This window comes from Pteropus alecto, unplaced genomic scaffold (assembly GCF_000325575.1).
Source record: "Pteropus alecto unplaced genomic scaffold, ASM32557v1 scaffold146, whole genome shotgun sequence".
Classification (NCBI taxonomy): domain Eukaryota; kingdom Metazoa; phylum Chordata; class Mammalia; order Chiroptera; family Pteropodidae; genus Pteropus; species Pteropus alecto.
This window is the reverse complement of record NW_006442107.1, coordinates 2,159,155-2,165,154: the sequence shown is the minus strand read 5'-3', so window position 1 is coordinate 2,165,154 and position 6,000 is coordinate 2,159,155. Positions and strand designations below refer to the sequence as shown.

At 37.3% G+C, this 6,000-nt stretch overlaps 1 pseudogene; it reads right to left on the bottom strand.

The window, feature by feature from the left end:
• Positions 1 to 434: 434 nt before the first annotated feature.
• LOC112469429 lies at positions 435 to 553 on the bottom strand (annotated as a pseudogene).
• Between the last annotated feature and the right edge of the window lie 5,447 nt (positions 554 to 6,000).

Genomic DNA, 6,000 nt, shown 5'->3' with positions numbered 1-6,000 from the left:
GTCACTTGTTTCCATGCTGTGTATGCTACCTACCCCCTTGATCATTTAGCAGCCCTCTGGGTTATCAGACCAAGTGTTGTGGTACTGTAGTGCTTGTGTTACAGTAACCTTTATTTTACTTAATAATGGCCCCAAAGAGCAGGAGTAGTGATGCTGACAATTCGGATATGCCAAAGAGAAACCGTTCACTTAAACCACCTTTAAGTGAAAAGGTGAGTATACTACAGTAAGGTATTTTGAGAGAAAGAGAAACCACAGTCACATAATTTTTATTAGAGTATATTGTTATAATTGTTTTTATATTATTAGTTGTTGATCTCTTACTGTTCCTAATTTATATTTATTTATTTATTTTTAGACGAGGCAACCCTTGGTTGACCTCACAGTTTGCAAGGACCTTGTCAGCTTACAATCCTTTATTTTTTTATTTTTTACGCCTACAACACCTCGTCTTTCTAGGTGGTTTCCCATCAAAGTACTAACCAGGCGCAACCTTGCTTAGCTTCCAAGATCAGACGAGATTGGGCTTGTTCAGGGTAGCATGGCCATAGACCTGTTCCTAATTTATAAATTAAACTCAATCATAGATATATGTGGGTGGGAAAGAACAGTATTTATAGGGCTCAGTACTATCGACAGGCATCACCTAGGACCTCTGGGTCTCTTGGAATATATCCCTCATGGATAAAGGAGGACTGCTGTACTCCAAATGTCTGGGTTTCAATAAAAAATCAATTATAGAAAAGAAGGAGGAAAATTTCAACTTGAATTAAAAATTACAATTACTAGATGTCAACATTGATGTCAACACATGATTATATCAGTTGATACAGAAAAAGCATTTCTTTAAAAACTAAACATTTAACATATGACTGACCAGCTGCACTTCTGGATATTTATTCCAGAGAAATTTAAAACTTAACTTAATGCAAAAAACAAAACAAAACAAAACCCTAAATTATTCATAGCTTTTTTTTAAAAAAACTAAGTTTATTGGGGGTAACATTGGTTAGTACAATTGTATAATTTTCAGATGTACATTATAATTTGACTTCTGCTTATTCTACTGTGTGTTTACCACCCAAAGTCCAATTTCCTCAGCTATCATATATTTATCCCCTTTACCCACTTCACCCTCCCCCTACCCCCTTTTTTTGACCCCCTTTACTGTGTCTACCTCCCTCTTCCTCCCCCATCCCCTACCCTCTGGTAACCACTAGTCTATAGTCCATGTCCATGAGTCTCTGTTTGCTTGTCCTGTTCATGTGTTGCTTTTAGGTTTATATCCCACATATAAGTAATATCATGTGATTTTCAACTTTTTCTGTCTGGCTTATTTCGCTTAGCATGATTATGTTGAGGTTTATCCATGTTGTCACAAATGGCAGTATTTCATCCCTTCTTATGACTGAGTAATATTCCATAGTATATATGTGCCACAGCTTCTTTATTCAGTCATCTATGATAGGACACTTTGGTTGCTTCCATGTCCTAGCCACCATGAATAATACTGCTGTGAACATCAGTGTGCAAATATCTTTTCGAATATGGGTTTTCAAGTCTTTGTGGTAAGTGCTCAATAGAGGGATTGCTGGATCATATGGTAGATCAATTCTTAGTTTTTGAGGAACCTCCATTCTGTGTTCCATAGTGGCCGTACCAACTTGCAGTCCCACCAGCAGTTCATAGCTTTTTTGTAATAGCCAGAAACTGGAATCAACTCATTTGTCCTTCAGTGGGCAGATGGTTACAGAACAGGTACGTCTGTGCTACGAAATGTCATTCAACAGTAAAAAGCAGCACACTGTTGATACAGCAACTTCGATGACTCGCCAGAGAATCATACTTAAGCAGAAAAATCAATCCCACAAGGTACGATTCCCTTCAGATAGCTTTCTTTTTTATTCCATATAACTCTCTTGCAATGACAAAATGATTGAGATGGAGGTCAGATCAGTGGTTGCCTTGGATTAGAGACAGCGTGAAGGAGAGTACCATGTGGAGAGAAACATGAGGGACATGGTCATAGCTATCAAAGGGCAAGATGTGGAATCTTTCCCATGAGGGAAGTGTTCTCTGCATCAGTAGCGATATCCTGGTTGTGATAGTGCACTCTAGATTTGAAAGATGTTATCATTGGAAGCAAGAGGTAAAGAGGACATGGGATCTCTCTTTACTGTTTCTTTCCAACGGCCTAGGAACATACAATTATCTCAAATTAATATATAAATAATTGTAAATATCTGACTGTATCCTCCTATAGTTTTTGTGTAAGCTACTGGATGATTCCACAAAGATACCTGTGAAAACTGCAGCATGATCTTCACTGTGCCGCTAGTCTCCAGGTATATAATTTCAAGATCCCAGTTTGTAGTTGTCCTGGGTAAAGTTTAAAAATTCACGTCTTCCTGGTTCCTTAAGGTCAATGTTTTCTTTCTTACAAATGATATGTTCTCGATGAGTATGGCAGTGCTTTCTTGGGACACTGTATGTTAGAGAAGAAGCCAGCAGAGTGCTCACAGGCCGGGCAGCCTTTCTCCTTCATGCCACTGGAATGAGTCTCAGTGGGAAGTAACGAAGTTCATTTGAAACCATCGTTTAACAGTAATAATAAAAAGAAAGCTCAGAGGAATAGAACTTAAAGCCCATTTATCATTTCAGTAAATAACATTCACATTTAAAAGGGACCTCATTTTTTTTTTTTTTTTGGCCCATTAAATGTACACAAGATATTCTGGTAGCATTTGATTTATCACCTCACATTTTTGGCCGTCCCTTTTCTTTAAATATATAGCAAGTTCAAATCCCAAATCAATATATGTGGTGTTGTACTGAATTTGAGGAGAGTGGCAAAAAGAAAAAGATTGTCATAAGACACAATTTTGTAATTTTTCACCGAATGACAATCTCGCTAGAAGGCTAGAGATAACAAGGTACGAGTTTTCCTATTTTTCTTTCTTTTCCAAAGTTTACACCAAGAGGTTCAAAGTCAGGCCCACAAATAAAACCAAAAACATTTGACACAATGAGCCCCTGTGATGCCATTTCATGTTTATGCTGCTTCCTGGACCTGAATTTCTATTGTCTTTTCTTACCTGACTAACTCAAATTTATCCTTATTTCAATTAAATTATCTTAAATCATTCACTTCTTCCTCTAAGAAGTCTTCCTTGGATGCTCAGGGTTGGGGTAGATACCTTCACTTTCTCTTTTTTACTTCAGCTTACATATTTCAAAGTATTTTACCATTTTTTATGGAAATTATCTCCACTAGGCTAAGCACCTTCAAAAGAGGAGCTATGATTTATCCATTCCCCCCAGATCTTCACACAGTGTGCTCAGTAAATGGTGATGGAATCAGGTGAAACATTTATATAGTGTATTGTAAGTTATCAGAAAAGTAGGAGCGGGTCACACAAGAAAAGTAAATGAGTTTATTAGTTATTCGTTTTTTTAGTATAAGGATTCAATTTTGAATTCAGTGGATAGCAACAGATCTGGTTTACTGGATACTATCTATCCCTGAGCCTTTCTACAAATGGAGAGTGGCTTTTATAATTTCATTATTACTGCAAGATTGCAAGTGTATGAGGTTAAGAACTCCGTTGCTCCTGCTTACAGGATTGGTCCTCAAACGATGTGTCTTTGCTCCCAAGTTTTGTTATTTCCCTAAAATAGATTACTACAACTAGAATTGTTGAGTTGAAGAGTATGCACATCAAAGTTCTGGTCAGGATAGTGGAATAGGTAAATGCTGTGCTTGTCTCTTCTCATGATGACATCAAAATTACAGCAAACCTACAGAGCAACCATCATTGAGAATTGCCTGAAGTCTAGCTGAACAGAAATCCTCTAACTAAGACTATACAGAATAAGCCACATTGAGAAGGGTAGGTGGGCTGGAGATAAGAAACAAGATGACTCCACACCCATGTGAGGCGCTTAAAAATCAGGAAAGATATCTTGGCTGCAGAGGTCCATCCAGAGAAGCGTGGGGTACCAGCCCCATACCAGGTTCTTCATCCTGGAGCACCAGTGCCAGGAAGAGAAGTCCCCACAACTGGCTGTGAAAACCACCAGAGGTTGTGGCTGAGTGAGATGGAGGGCAGCGGGAGTCCTAGGAGCTTCTTTTAAAGGGCCTGAGCACAGACTTACTCACTGATGGACCCACTTGCTTGGAACTCTGGCACTGGGGATGGAAAATGATATTTCGTGAAAATGGAAGCAAGCAAAAGAAGCTAGGGTAGCAATACTAATACCAGACAAAATAGACTTTAAAACAAAGGTTATAACAAGAAATAAAGAAGGTCCCAATAATCCCCCTTCTGGGTTTTTATCCAAAGAAACTCAAAACACTACTTTGAAGGGACGTGTGAATTCATATATTCATGGCAGCATTATTTACAATAGCCAAGATATGGAGGCAACCTGGGTGTCCATTAATGGGTGAAGGGATAAAGAAGAGGTGGTACATACATACCAGAGAATATTAGCCACAAAAAAGAATGAAATATTGCCATCTGCAACAACATGATGGACCTAGAGGGTATTGTGCTGAGTGGAGTCAGACAGAGAAAGACAAATGTCATATGGTTTCACTTTTAGGTGGAATCTAGAGAACAGGATAAATGAACAAACAAAATAGAGGCAAGCTTATAGATACGGAGAGCGTTTTGATGGTTACTGGATTGGGGGGTGAAGGGTTGGGTAAAAGGGGGAGAGGATTAAGAAGTACAAACTGGTAGTTACAAAGTAGTCATGGGGATGTAGAGTATAGCATGGGGAATAGAGTTAGTGTTATTGTAATAACTACATGTGGTGTAAGGTGGGTACTGGATTTATCAGGGTGATCACCTCTTAAGTTATATAAATGTCTAACCACTGTGTTGTACACCCGAAATTAATGTAATATTGTGTATCAACTATAATCGAAAAACTAAAATGTATATAAAAATATAAAATCCTCAAAATAGTGTGTATATGGAGTTTTTTTTAAGATATACACAATTTAAATATCTTCTAAAAAGATTGTAAGAATTTATACCTCCACTAGATTTCATTCCTTTGTAACTGCTGACATTGTAACTAAAAAAAATTATGGGTGATAATTATAACAGTGTTCATTTATATTTAAGTGATGTGGCTTAGATGTTAATACATGTTTTGGAATCAGACATGTGGATTTGTAAGTTGTGTGATCCCAGGAAGTTTAATATCTCTAAGCTTTATCTCAAAAGTGGAATTAATAAGTGGTACTCATCTTGTAGCAAGATTTGGGAAGCTTTCAGATCTTGTGTGTAAATTTTAAGTACAATGCCTGACACAATGTAACTGTTCGATAAGCATTAGCTTTTATTTTGACAAGTACTAGTTTTTCGTTACCAGTGAGATTGAGCATTTGGCAATGTCTTTTAAAAATTATATCTCTGCTTTTGATTATTATCTTTCCACGCCCTTCATTCATTCATGTATTGGAGGTAATGTTCTCTTTTTTGCTGAGTTCTAAAAGTTTACCCTACATTAAAGATAGCAAATCTTTGTGATACATTTATTTTGAGTATTTTTACCCAATTTTTCCTCTGCCATTTAATGGTATCTGTAATATTTTAGTTTTATACACAGAAAGACAGTAGTCAGTTTCGCTCCCTTAAATTTTTAGGTCTCTGCACTTTCCTGCCCCCTTTGAAATTAAACATAGTAACATGACTTGCTTTGACCAATAACGTGAACAGTAGTGTTTATATCACTTCTGGGCAAATGCTTCAACAGCAAGTGCACAATTTCCTCTTCTGTGCTGATCCTGGCAGCATATATAGAGATGAGAACTATGTCAGTTTGTGGCCCCAGGTGATTAAAATATCACCACCTCCCCCCCATCTATGAAACATATAAACAGAATAAACCTTAATTGTGTTGAACTACTAAGATATGAGGGTTGTTTAAGACAGAATTAACCAGCCTGTCCTTACCAATGCAAGGATGTTTTTGTTTGGTTTATTA